Consider the following 14,795-nt stretch of genomic DNA (forward strand, 5'->3'; position numbering starts at 1 on the left):
TGTGAGAGTAGAAACTTCTTATGGCAGAAAGTGACTGAACTATAGGATCAAGAGAGGCTGTAAAAAGAGGTTTTATTTACCACACTAGGAACTGCTAGATGAAGTGGGAGTTGAGGCCGAGCAGTTCGATCCTCCGTGCCCTAACTTGGCGACGGAAGACACCTACGGCGACGGCGGAGAGAGCGATGTCCGCTGTCGGCGTGAAAACGGCGTCGGAGAGGTTGCGGCAGTGAAGCGCTTCGTCGCCGGCGTCGTCGAGAGCTAGCGGTGGCGCTAGGGTTCGTGCGAGGGTGGAAGAAGAGATAATGACCGCAGTGAATTGTGTATTTATAGGGATAGAGGCGGCACTGCGCTATTACTCAGGTGCCCCTGGCGATTCGCATCTGAACAGCACGTGGCCATCATGCGGTATTTTGGGGGCAGTTCCACATCCCACGCACGCCTTGATTGTCGGGTGTCGTTCCTACTTCTCCGGATTTCTTGTGGATGAATGAGCATTGAAAACGGTTTTAAAGTTTGTCTCTGTGTCTTCTGCTGACAAGGATGCAGAGAAGACATTCGACAGTTTCAATAGAATGCATACGACTTGGAGAGATAGAGTTTGAGGTAGAAAGCATGGAGAGGTTAGGGTCCGATCACATTCACTTATTTCAAAAGATTCAAACAAGAAGACATAGCTATAAGTGAATGCTGTAGAGGACAGAACACCAGTACATATATATATATCTATATAATCAACGCAGTGAAGATAATCATGAAGACATATTGAGATCGAAGCCAAACCAAATGTGAAGACATTGCGAGGTAACGCCATGAGTGAAACACTTCAAAATAGAACGTTTGGTGGTGGCGTTACCCACCGTATAGGAAGTATTAGACCCAGACACGGTGCACAATTATCGTGGTGCTCCGAAGTCAAATTCCACATTAATGTATTCACACTTAGAATGTATGTCTTCATTGATTGAAGATATACGTTACTTTGTGTGTTGCACATCTAAATCATCAATATGCATAAGTGTTTAGGATGTGTGCCTGATCACTGGACATTTGAGGATTCCAAGATATTTAGCTCACACCGTAACTTGCAAAACCTTTTCTCATCCAAGGGCTTGGTGAAGATATCTGCCAATTGCTCTTCAGTGTTGACATGTATGATATCAATGTCTTCCTTCACAACATGATCTCTGAGAAAGTGATGGCGAATTTCAATGTGCTTTGTCTTCGAGTGCTGAACTTGGTTGTTGGCAATCTTGATGGAGCTTTCGTTGTCGCAGTAAAGTGGCACTTGCTTCAGATGAATGCCATAATCCTTGAGTGTTTGCTTCATCCACAGAAGCTGAGCGCAGCAAGATCCAGCAGCAATGTATTCAGATTCAGCAGTGGAGAGAGATACACAGTTCTGCTTCTTTGAAGACCAACATACAAGTGATCGTCCCAGAAAGTGACATGTGCCTGATGTAGACTTGCGATCAACTTTGTCACCAGCATAATCAGCATCCGAAAATCCAACCAAATCAAACTCTGAGCCCTTTGGATACCATAATCCTAGAGTTGGGGTGTGAGCCAAATATCAAAGAATTCGCTTCACAGCTAAGTGATGCGATTCCTTTGGTGCTGCTTGAAATCGAGCACACATGCAAACACTAAGCATGATATCTGGCCTAGATGCACATAAATAAAGCAAAGACCCAATCATGGAGCGGTATACCTTTTGATCGAACTCTTTACCATTGTCGTCAGGACCTAGATGATGTTTGGCTGGCATTGGTGTTGTGAAGCCTTTGCAGTCTTGCATACCGAACTTCTTCAGGCAATCTTTGAGATACTTCTCTTGAGATATGAAGATGCCATTGCGCTATTGTCGGATTTGAAGACCAAGAAAGAACTTCAGCTCCCCCATCATGGACATCTGATATTGCTCTTGCATCATATATCCAAACTCTTCACTGTACTTCTGATTGGTGCAGCCGAAGATAATATCATCCACATATATTTGGCACACAAACAGTTCACCATCGTATGTCTTCGTGAAAAGAGTGGGATCCAGGGAACCAGGTATGAAGCCTTTGCTCTTCAGAAAGTACTTGAGTGTATCATACCAGGCCCTAGGGGCTTGTTTGAGGCCATACAGTGCCTTGTTGAGCTTGTATACCATATCAGGATGTTTTGGATCTTCAAAGCCAGGTGGTTGTGCAACATACACTTCTTCTTCAATCTTGCCATTGAGAAAGGCACTTTTCACATCCATTTGATATAGAAGTATGTTATGATGATTTGCATAGGCCAGCAGTATGCGTATGGCTTCAAGCCTAGCCACAGGAGCAAATGTTTCATCGAAGTCAATGCCCTCCACTTGAGTATATCCTTGAGCAACGAGGCGAGCTTTGTTTCTGACAACTTGACCATGCTCATATTGCTTGTTGCGGTATATCCATTTGGTGCCTATTATGTTGTGCTTCCGTGGATCAGGACGCTTAACCAGTTCCCATACATTATTCAGCTCAAACTGTTGAAGCTCTTCTTGCATAGCTTGAATCCATTCAGGTTCCATGAAGGCTTCTTGAACTTTCTTGGGTTCTGATATTGAGAGGAATGCGAAATGCCCACAGAAGTTTGCTAGCTGAATTGCCCTTGAACGAGTGAGTGGACCAGGTGCATTGATGCTGTCAAGTATTCTGTCAATCTGCACCTCATTTGCAACACGAGGATGTATAGGGCGAAGACTTTGCTCTTGCTGATCTGCGTTGTTGTTTGGAGGAATGTCTTCATGATGAGCATTGTCTTCATGTTGATCAGGTGCTGAGATGATGAGTTCTTCCTCAGGATGAGCTTCAGAAGGCATAATCTCTCCAGTTCCCATAAGCTTGATTGATTCACTAGCTGGGGCTTCATCCAGCGCACTTGGCAGTTGCTCTCTTTGTGAACCATTTGTTTCATCAAACCGCACATCCACTGTTTCGACCACTTTGTAATGGAAGAGATTGAAGACTCTGTAGGAGTGTGAATCCTTTCCATATCCAAGCATAAAGCCCTCATGTGCTTTTAGTGCAAACTTTGAGGTGTGATGTGGGTCCTTGATCCAGCACTTTGCGCCAAATACTCTGAAGTAACTGACATTTGGCTTCTTGCCAGTTAGGAGTTCATAAGATGTCTTGCTCAGAAGCTTGTGAAGATAAACACGATTGATTGTATGGCATGCAGTATCAATGGCTTCAGTCCAGAATTTTCTTGGAGTCTTGTATTCATCTAGCATTGTTCTGGCCATTTCAATGAGTGTTCTGTTCTTGCGTTCGACGACGCCATTCTGCTGTGGCGTGTACGGAGCTGAGAATTCATGTGTGATGCCCAAGGTATCAAGATATGTATCAAGGCCAGTGTTCTTGAATTCAGTGCCATTGTCACTTCTAATGTGCTTTATCTTGGCGCCAAAATTGTTCATAGCTCGATTGGCGAAGCGTCTGAAGACATCCTGCACTTCAGTCTTGTAAAGGATTATGTGTACCCAAGTATATCTAGAGTAATCATCAACAATGACGAAGCCATAGAGGCAAGCAGTAGTAGTAAAAGTTGAGTAGTGAGTGGGACCGAAAAGATCCATGTGGAGCAGTTCGAAGGGTTGTGTAGTAGTCATGATTGTCTTCGAAGGATGTTTTGCCCTTGTCATCTTCCCTGCTTCACAGGCACCGCATAAATGATCTTTCTTAAACTTGACGCCCTCGATGCCTATGACGTGCTTTTTCTTCGCAAGGGTGTGGAGGTTCTAGCATGCCCAAGCCTCCGATGCCAAAGCCAGCATTCTGAAGCTTTTGCAAGAAGACATACTGCAAGTTGTGGTCTTGCTGAGAAATCTACCACGTACAAATCACCTTTCCGATACCCTTCAAACACTAGAGATTTGTCAGATTCCATTAGCACCAGGCAACGATATTTTCCAAACATTACAATCATATTCAAATCGCAAAGCATTGAGACAGACATTAAGTTGAAGCCAAGGGATTCAACAAGCATGACTTTATCCATGTGTTGATCCTTTGAGATTGCAACTCTACCTAGACCCAATACCTTACTTTTACCAGTGTCAGCAAATGTGATGTGGCTCTTGTCGGATGGACGTAAAGTTGAGTCCATAAGAAGGCTTCTTCTGCCAGTCATGTGATTTGTACACCCACTGTCAATAATCCATTCTGAAGACCTTGAAGTCGCTGGTGTCGTACCCTACAGTGCAGTTAGGGGGATAGGCTTCACGAAGAGAATTGTGAAGCATAAACATTTGACGAACCAGTGGGTTATGAAAACTTAGATCTAGGTTAGGACTAATAGGGAGAGTAGCATGCGATTCAGGAGCAAAGTACATAATGATGCCATTCGGGAATTTTATCTTGCGCCCTACAAGATTTTTAAGGTCCCCAGCAATAGCATCAGAAGATTTTGTTTTTCTGCTGGAGACCTTTCCCTGCAAAAGAGAGTTAAGCTTTCTTAACCACCCACATCTTCAAGGGTGGCTTAGAAGCAATAAGTCTAAGTGCAGCATCTGAGAATTTTGGCTTTGAAGCCTTAGCAAACAGTCTAGCAGGTGGACAATAATACTCATAGGAATAAGCAGAATAATTTTTGGTCACATGAACACGGTTCGATGAACCGCTCTCATATTCATATGCCTGAGTATAGTTTCCCTGCAAAATATTTGCGTTAGTGCGACTCAGGTGAGTCCTCTGTTTGTATGAAGCCTTTGGACCATATGAAGCCTTTGGTCTGAGGTTTGTCTTCCTTAAGCGAGGTGTCATGAAGACATTCACAGGAAGATTTTCCAGACACTTTTTCGGAACCCAGATCTTCTTCATAGGCGGTCCATTCCTGCAGTTAGTACCAATGTACCTGGCAAACACTTCACCATTCTGATTCTTAAACAGTTTATAGTTTGCATCAAAGGATTCATCAATTATAATGGGGTTAGCACAAGTGAAGCCAGATAAGTTGGATGGATCTGCTGAAAGTTCCTTTGCAGCAACCCATGTGGTTTTGGGGTACTGCTCAGGTTTCCGGTAAGAGCCATCTGCATTGATTTTCCTCACAAATCCAACACCCTCTTTCCTAGGGTTTCGATTCAGGATCTGCTTCTTGAGGACATCACATAGTGTCTGATGTCCTTTAAGACTTTTGTACATCCCTGTTTCAAGCAATGTCTTCAACATAGCATTCTCATCAGCAATAGCAGTGGTATCCTCAGCAGAGGGGTTAGTTACCACGTCAACAGTTGAAGATATTGCAACAGCAGTAGCAGTGGAACATTCAGCAACAGAATTAGCATTATCACGCTCAATGCATTTAAGACATGGTGGTTCAAATCCTTCCTGAGCGGGACTGATCTGTTCGGAGCGAAGTGACTCGTTTTCCTTTTGAAGATCTTCATGAGCCACCCTCAATTTCTCAAGTTCTTGCTTCCTTTGAAGATAATCATAGGAAAGCTTTTCATGAGTTGTTGAGAGAGTATCATGACGATCTTCAAGTTCCTGATACTTAGCGTGAAGGTTTCTTATGTCTTCAATTAAGGATTCCGATCGAGTCATTTCAGCACCCAACAGATCATCGCTTCTGTCTAACAGTTTTTGAATATGTTCCATAGTTTTCTGTTGTTCAGTTGCAATTTTAGCAAGTGTTTTGTAGCTAGGTTTTGAATCACATTCAAAGTCATCGTCACTAGATGTTTCATAGTGAGTAGTGCGTGTGTTTACCTTGGCACCGCGTGCCATGAAGCAGTAGGTAGGAGTGGAGTCGTTCTTGTCATTTGCGTCGGTGTCGGTGATGCAGTCATTGTCTTCAGTGTTGAAGATGGACTTGGCGACGTATGCTGTAGCCAGACTCGCAATGCCAGAATCAGACTCCTCCTCAGACTCCACCTCTGCCTCCTCAGATGCGGACTCCTCCTCTGAATCCATCTCCTTTCCAACAAACGCACGTGCCTTGCCAGATGAGCTCTTCTTGTGTGATGAAGACTTTGATGAAGACTTGGAAGAAGACTTTGAGTATTTCTTCTTCTTCTTGTCGTCAGAATCATATTCCTTGCTCTTCTTCTTCCTTCTGTTCTCATTGTCCCACTGTGGACACTCAGAGATGAAGTGTCCAGTTTTCTTGCACTTGTGACATGTTTTCTTCTTGTAGTCATGAGCAGAAGCTTCATCATTCCTTGAGCTTGATCGTGAAGATTTTCTGAAGCCTTTCTTCTTGGTGAATTTTTGGAACTTCTTCACTAGCATTGCAAGTTCTCTTCCAATGTCTTCAGGATCATCAGAACTGCAGTCAGATTCTTCTTCAGATGAGGAGACAGCTTTTGCCTTCAAGGCGCAAGTTCGCCCATAGTTTGGACCGTAGATATCTCTTTTCTCAGAAAGCTGAAACTCGTGTGTGTTGAGCCTCTCAAGTATGTCAGACGGATTGAGTGTCTTGAAATCAGGACGTTCTTGAATCATCAGGGCCAGGATGTCAAACGAACTATCAAGTGATCTCATCAGCGTTTTGACGATTTCATGTTTGGTGATTTCAGTGGCGCCGAGAGCTTGAAGCTCATTTGTGATGTCAGTGAGTCTATCAAATGTGTGCTGGACATTCTCATTGTCATTTCGCTTGAAGCGGTTGAAGAGATTGCGAAGGACACTGATTCGTTGATCTCTCTGGGTTGAGATGCCTTCATTGACCTTGGAGAGCCAGTCCCAGACCAGTTTGGATGTCTTCAAGGCACTCACACGGCCATACTGTCCTTTGGTCAGATGACCACAGATGATGTTCTTGGCAGTAGAGTCCAGTTGAATGAATTTCTTGACATCAGCAGCAGTGACGCCTTCTCCAGCCTTGGGAACGCCGTTCTCGACGACATACCATAGGTCGACGTCAATGGCTTCAAGATGCATGCGCATCTTATTCTTCCAGTAGGGATATTCAGTTCCATCGAAGACGGGGCACGCAGCGGAGACTTTGATTATCCCTGCAGTCGACATAGCTAAAACTCCAGGTGGTTAAACCGAATCACACAGAACAAGGGAGCACCTTGCTCTGATACCAATTGAAAGTGCGTTATATCGACTAGAGGGGGGGGGTGAATAGGCGATTTTTGTGAAAGTCTTCAAAACATGAAAGTTATGAAGACAAACAGAATAGATAAGCCTATCACTATGCAGCGGAAGTTAGATTACACAAGGCAAGCCATGGTCCAGTATTCAATATAGTGAAAGCACAGTGACAAACAACTTCAGTGTAATAAGGATCAGGTAGGAAGAAGTTATGAAGCCAAACAACTCATACAGTTACGTTGTGAAGACAAAAGATAGAGCAAGCATGCAATGGCTTCACAATGAATAACAGTAAGTCAAAGGAAGTGAAGATGAAACCAGTGACACGTTGAAGACAATGATTTGTTGGACCAGTTCCAGTTGCTGTGACAACTGTACGTCTGGTTGGAGCGGCTAGGTATTTAAACCAAAGGACACACAGTCCCGGACACCCAGTCCTGAACACGCAGCTCAAGACACCCAGTCCTCACCGTTTTCTCCTTGAGCTAAGGTCACACAGACCTCGCCCAATCACTCTGGTGAGTCTTCAAGGTAGACTTCCAAACCTTCACAGACTTCATTCACTGGCAATCCACAATGTCTCTTGGATGCTCTGAATGTGACGCCTAACCGTCTGGAGGATTCACAGTCCTCAAGTGTAATAAGTCTTCAGATCACACAGACAAGAAGACTTAAGTGATGCCCAATTTACTCTGGCTCTGGGTGGTTAGGGCTTTTCTCCTCACTTGGAATTTTCTCTCAAAGGCTTCGAGGTGGGTTGCTCTCAAACGACAAAAGCCGTGCACTGAAATCTGAGCAGCCAACGGTTTATGGTTGTGGGGGTGGGCTATTTATAGCCACTTGGCAACCCGACCTGATTTGTCCGAAATGACCCTGAGTCACTAAGGAACTGACACGTGTCTCAACGGTCAGATTTTGAACTCTCATGGCAACTTTACTTGGGCTACAAGCAAAGCTGACTTGTCCGGCTCTGGACAAGATTTGTTCTCATTGTCTTCACTCGAAGACATAGGTTTTTGATTTAGGCATCACTTCAGTCATTCTGACTCGTTCTCCTGGACCCCACTTAACAGTACGGTGGTTCCTATGACTCAACACAAAATAGAAAGAACTACGAAAGATCTAAGTCTTCGAGCTCCAGAGGCTTCATAACGTGTCTTCTTTTGTCATAGTCTTCAATGTGAATATCTTCATATACCACCTTTGTCTTCAATGTCTTCATACATTTTTAGGGGTCATCTCTAGTAGTAAAACCGAATCAATGAGGGACTTCTACCTGTGTTTTTCCTGCAATTCTCACAAACACATTAGTCCCTCAACTAGGTTTGTCGTCAATACTCCAAAACCAACTAGGGGTGGCACTAGATGCACTTACACTAGTCAACTAGAGGCTCACTAGGGACGTGTTGTGGTCTATGTATTCACACATGTATTACGATTTCTGGATAACACAATTATAGCATGAACAATAGACAATTATCATGAAAAAAGAAATATAATAATAACCATTTTATTATTGCTTCTATGGCATATTTCCAACAGTCTTCACTAGTGTGGCCGGTGACCGGCACAGCCGACGTCAACAGCATAGTGAAGTAAACGTCGTTGCGTCAGCTGCCCAGAGTTCATGCACTGGTCTGAGAGGCCTATCAGCTAGAGCCTTGCGGACCACCCGGAAGTAATGCCTTCTTCGGGTTCATATACCCTAGTGTTTGATGCCACCCTTGCAACGGAGAGGCGAGCTGCTCATTTCTCCCGGATTCTGATAGATGGCGGCAGCAGCATCAACATCCTGTACCGTGCCACCATGAAGAAATTGTGCATCAAAGAGAGGCAGCTCCAGCCTAGCTGGACTGTTTTTCATGGCATTGTGCCCGGCCTGTCCTTCTCACCAAGCGGCAAGATCAAAATAGATGGCATCTTTGGAGACAATCACTTCCGCCGCGAGGCAATTTAGTTCGAGGTGGTTGACCTGGAGAGTCCTTATCATGTACTCCTAAGTCGGCCAGCTCTAGCCAAGTTCATGGCGGTGCCGCATTACGCCTACCTCAAGATGAAGATGCCGGGGACCAAGGGCATTATCATGATATCCGGAGACTGAGAAGTTGGCCGACTGCGCTGCAGCTAGCAGTCGGTTGGCCGAGTCCCTTGTGATTTCCACCGAGAAGAAACTCCTGGACCGAGTGGTGGCCATGGCCAGCAAGCAGCCGAACCTATTGCTAGACCCCACAAAGTCAGAGGCCCAGGGCTCCTTCCAGCCGGCTAAAGAAACAAAGAAGATCCCCTTGGACCCCGAGCACCCGGATAGGCACACTACTGCAGGATGCTACTAACGCGACTCTACGATCAGAGACTCTTCGACGAAATTGTGTGCGATGCCATAATCGCAAACGATGGTGTAAAAAACCTGTCAAAAGGTGCAAAACGTTTGCGATGCAGGATGCATCAAACACGGTTCAGATTTTAGTTGCGTGTGTGATGAAGGGGATACGGTTCAGTTCAATTAACTGTTTGCGATGAGGAGGAACAAAAGAAACTAGCAGCCAGATGAAGACGTGTGCGATACACAGCATACAGTTCACTTGGATGAACTGTTTGTGATTAGGCAACACAAAAAAACGGGCAGCCAGATGAAGTTGTGTGCGATATACAGCATACGGTTCACTCGGATGAACTGTTTGCGTTGAGACATGAGAACAGAAATGGTTCAAATGAACAAGATGTGTGTGATACGAGGCAACCAGGTTTGTAATCGGAAATGTGTGCGAAGACCGATAACAACACAGACGATTACTGCTAACAAGCCGTGTGTGTTGTGAGCAAACGATTGCTGGTATACAACTGTGAGTGATTGATGAAAACATCACCGACGGGTTCCATTGTTTAGTCCGTGTGCGATGTGATTTTATTTGTCCGCACAACATCTACGCTCTGTCTACAGAGTATCAACATATATACTTAAAATGACAGCATTGCATAACCAAATTAACCATACAATTACACAAGTGACTACACACATAACATTTCCACACACCAAATAAAGCAATTACATGCATACTAAAGTAGGAGAAATGATGATCTAATCATCTACTTATTGTTGCGACGATGCTTGCCATTGATCTGCTTCCGGCAGGATCCCTGGCGGTTTTGGGGAAGGAGACACTTCCTCATGACAACAATCCGCCTGTACATGTCGTAGCTCGTGTACGCCTCCTTGGCCGTGTACACGACGTGAGCTTTGTCAAGTTTCTCCATCCAGGCCGAGTGCCAGGCACGCTTGTCCTTGTTGCACGAATCCTTCATGTCTCTGTAGTAGGGGTCGATGATGGCCTCGGCGAGGTGAACCAGTGAGTCCTTCTCATGCTCCTTGCTACCCCAGATCTTGTATTGGCCCTGGATGTCGACAAGATTCTGACAGGCGATGCCTGAATTCTTGAGCGCCTTTACATCGTTGGTGATGTCCACCGTACACTGGTGCGCGTCGGTCCTAAACAAACGGTTTTTACCCCTTTCTGTGATGGCATTTGGAACCGTCGCCAAGTGAGTGTGTGCGATAGGGTGTCCTTCCCACACGACCCAGAAATCATCAGGGATGGGCCCTCCTGGGACCCAGGCTGGGGCCGTGTGCGATCGGGCGAGGCATCGTAACCCAATCATTTCCGTAGGCATGTACATTCCACACGGTAATCCGAGAAAATCATTTCCGTAGGTATGTACATCCCACACGGTGAATCCTAGAAAAACATTTCCGTTTGTATGTATATCACACAGAGTCAATCCAAGGAATACGTTTTTGTTCTTATGTACATCCCACACAGTCAATCCAGGGAAAACGTTTCCGTTCGGATGTACATCCCACACGGTTTTATGTATACACTCGTGTGTGAAATGTGTAACTATCACACATGCTCTACCTTGGTTAATTGTTTGCTTTCATTAACTACATCACAAACGATTTGATGTAGAAAACTATGTGGCATTGGTCTATCCATCACAAGCGCTTTTACTCCTAGAATCGTTTGCAAAGGTCCATGACCATTTGTTCTATTTTTATTTTTGCCTGTAATTTATTATTCTAATTGGAAATTTTCAAATAGGAAATGTGCAATTCAAATTCTCAGCACAATGGTTCAACAACAATCAATAAATAAAATTTCTAGTACAATATGTTTAGTAGTTACAGGATTAGGCAACAATTAACTATAATGAACCGCAATATTTAAAGGCGGTAAAGGTGAAGAGACAAGTGTAAATCATTTTGACTGCCGACGCTGTTGAAGAAGCGGAATGCCCATAATGTGCCTTCCTACATGCCATAGACACGAACCACTTTTGTCCAACCGCTTGTGACGATCGCTCGCCCATCCTTCATTGCCTTCAGGAAGACTTCTAGAGCATTATCATGGTAGCATGAATTATATACTTTAACCTTAGTTGCCTCCACTCCGGTCATGTAGTTTGCAAGGTAATCATCAGTAAATAGCTTCGGAAACCACTGAAAAGAGAAAAATATCAGATACTGAGGTCTAATAGAGTAGCTTGTTGTGGGCAGGGGAAAAGGCAACACATTACTTACCATCCTAAAGTTCACTTTTGTGTTCGACAAAGTGTAAATAAAGAGCTTAATTCCAATCACCTGTTTCTTTCGCCTAACAATCTTTCTTAGTTTCCTTAATTGACGCTTGTTCATGAATATCTCATTGCCCCATACGCAAAAGGGATCGAAGCGTGGATAAGTACCCCTCATATATGTACCTACAAGCAACCAGTAAATGTTAGAAGCTAAACTGAGATTGCACAAATGATGTAAAATACAACTACATATGTTCCTAAGTACAACTATTTTTTTGAGATTTCAATATAAACTACATACGGATGTATATAGAATTATAGATATAGTTTAGATTAGAATCTAGATTCACTCATTTTGCTCCTTATGTAGTCTATATTGGAATATCTAAAAATACTTATATTTAGGAATAGATGGTGTATAAGACATGGGATGCAGCTAACCTCGACGGCACACAACAGCATTGCCGCAGCTAACCTCGACGGCAAACAATAGCATTGCCCATTGTAGCCCTGTGTAAGTACATGGAAAGCCAATGTTAACTACAACAGGGTTAACATCCACCAAAAATAGCAAATGGTAATAAAACGGCAGCATCTGTAGTGATATCTTCATTTATTAAGAGTAGCACGGTAGCAAAGGGACGGATTAAAAAATGGATACAACTGTTAATTGCAACATGCTTAACAACATCCTAATTCATGTTTTGTAAGTTTGCAGCCATTGAAATACAACTCTTTAAAAATGGATACAACTGTTAATTGCAACATGCTTAATGGCCATTGAAACCGGTAGTGATAAAAATGCAACTGGCAGAGTTGAACATCACAGGGCAGGTGCTGCCAGAGAAGATAATGGCCCAGTTGTCTATAAAAAGGTAGGGAAAATAGCTCAAATGTGTTAGGCATGTTTACTACAACATGCTTAATACATTGATAGTACAAAACATAGCCATTAATTGCAACTGGTATTTGTAAGATTAAACTGGTGGGTACATACTTGGTAAGTCCTGAGAGGTAGTTGCTGGGGCACTTCATCTTAGCCAGAGCCTGCCCAAAGTCAGCGGCGGTGGAGGCGAGCTGTTCCTCCGGGTCGAAGCGTGGATCAGTGCCACTGACATGTGTACCTACAGGAAATCAGTAAATGGTAGAACTTAAACTGCAATTGCACAAATGATGTGAAATACTGTAAGACATGGGATGCAGCTAACCTTGACGGCAAACAACAACATCGGCCGTTATGACCCTGCGTAAGTACATGGACAAGCATGTTAAGTACAACAGGGTTAGCATCCACCAAAAAAGAAAATGGGGCAACATCTCTAGTATATCTTCATTGCGGAGAGTAGCATGGTAGCAAATGGACAGATTAAAAAATGGATACAACTGTTAATTGCAACAGGCTTAACAACATCCTAAGTCATCTTTTGTAAGTTTGTAGCCATTGAAATGCAACTGTTTAAAAATGGATTTGATGAACCACAAGTATAGGGGATCTATCATAGTCCTTTCGATAAGTAAGAGTGTCGAACCCAACGAGGAGCAGAAGGAAATGATAAGCGGTTTCCAGCAAGGTATTCTCTGCAAGTACTGAAATAAGTGGTAACAGATAGTTTTGTGATAAGATAATTTGTAATGAGCAACAAGTAACAAAAGTAAATAAGGTGCAGCAAGGTGGCCCAATCATTTTTGTAGCAAAGGACAAGCCTGGACAAACTCTTATAAGATGTAAAGCGCTCCCGAGGACACATGGGAATATAGTCAAGCTAGTTTTCATCAAGTTCATATGATTCGCGTTCGGTACTTTGATAATTTGGTATGTGGGTGGACCAGTGCTTGGGTACTGCCCTTACTTGGACAAGCATCCCACTTATGATTAACCTCTATTGCAAGCATCCGCAACTACAACAAAAGTATTAAGGTAAACCTAACCATAGCATGAAACATATGGATCCAAATCAGCCCCTTACGAAGCAACGCATAAACTAGGGTTTAAGCTTCTGTCACTCTAGCAACCCATCATCTACTTATTACTTCCCAATGCCTTCCTCTAGGCCCAAATAATGGTGAAGTGTCATGTAGTTGACATTCACATAACACCACTAGAGGAGAGACAACATACATCTCATCAAAATATTGAACGAATACCAAATTCACATTACTACTAATAGCAAGACTTCTCCCATGTCCTCAGGAACAAAAGTAACTACTCACAAAGCATAAACATGTTCATAATCAGAGGGGTATTAATATGCATATAGGATCTGAACATATGATCTTCCACCAATTAAACCAACTAGCATCAACTACAAAGAGTAATCAACACAACTAGCACCAATCCCGGACTTGGAGTCAAGAATTGGATACAAGAGATGAACTAGGGTTTTGAGATGAGATGGTGCTGATGAAGATGTTGATGGAGATTTCCCTCTCCCGACGAGAGGAGCGTTGGTGATGACGATGGCGATGATTTCCCCCTCCGGGAGGGAAGTTTCCCAGCAGAACAGCTCCGCCAGAGCCCTAGATTGGTTCCGCCAAGGTTCCGCCTCGTGGCGGCGGAGTTTCGTCCGAGAAGATGGCTTATGATTTTTTTCCTATCGAAAGGCTCCATATAGCAGAAGATGGTCACCGGAGGGCCACCAGGGGGCCCACGAGGTAGGGGGGCGCTCCCAGGGGGGTAGGGCGCGCCGCCACCCTTGTGGGCAGGGTGTGGCCCCCCTGGTGAAGTTCTTGCTCTCAGTATTTTTTATATATTTGGCAAACATCTTCTGTGAAGTTTCAGGACTTTTGGAGTTGTGAAGAATAGGTCTCTAATATTTTCTCCTTTTCCAGCCCAGAATCCCAGCTGCCGGCATTCTCCCTCTTTATGTAAACCTTGTAAAATAAGAGAGAATAGGCATAAGTATTGTGACATAATGTGTAATAACAGCCCATAATGCAATAAATATTGATATAAAAGCATGATGCAAAATGGACGTATGAACCCCCCCAAGCTTATACCTCGCTTGTCCTCAAGCGAAAAGCCGAAATCGAAAAATATGTCCACATGTTTAGAGATAGAGGTGTCGATAAAAATAAAATACGGACATGAGGGCATCATGATCATTCTTAGAACAACAACTTATATAATTCTTTGTCATATAATCTCTAATGCTAGAG

The sequence above is a fragment of the Triticum urartu genome, chromosome 6A (assembly GCF_056163025.1).
Source record: "Triticum urartu cultivar PI428250 chromosome 6A, HENAU_Tu73, whole genome shotgun sequence".
Classification (NCBI taxonomy): domain Eukaryota; kingdom Viridiplantae; phylum Streptophyta; class Magnoliopsida; order Poales; family Poaceae; genus Triticum; species Triticum urartu.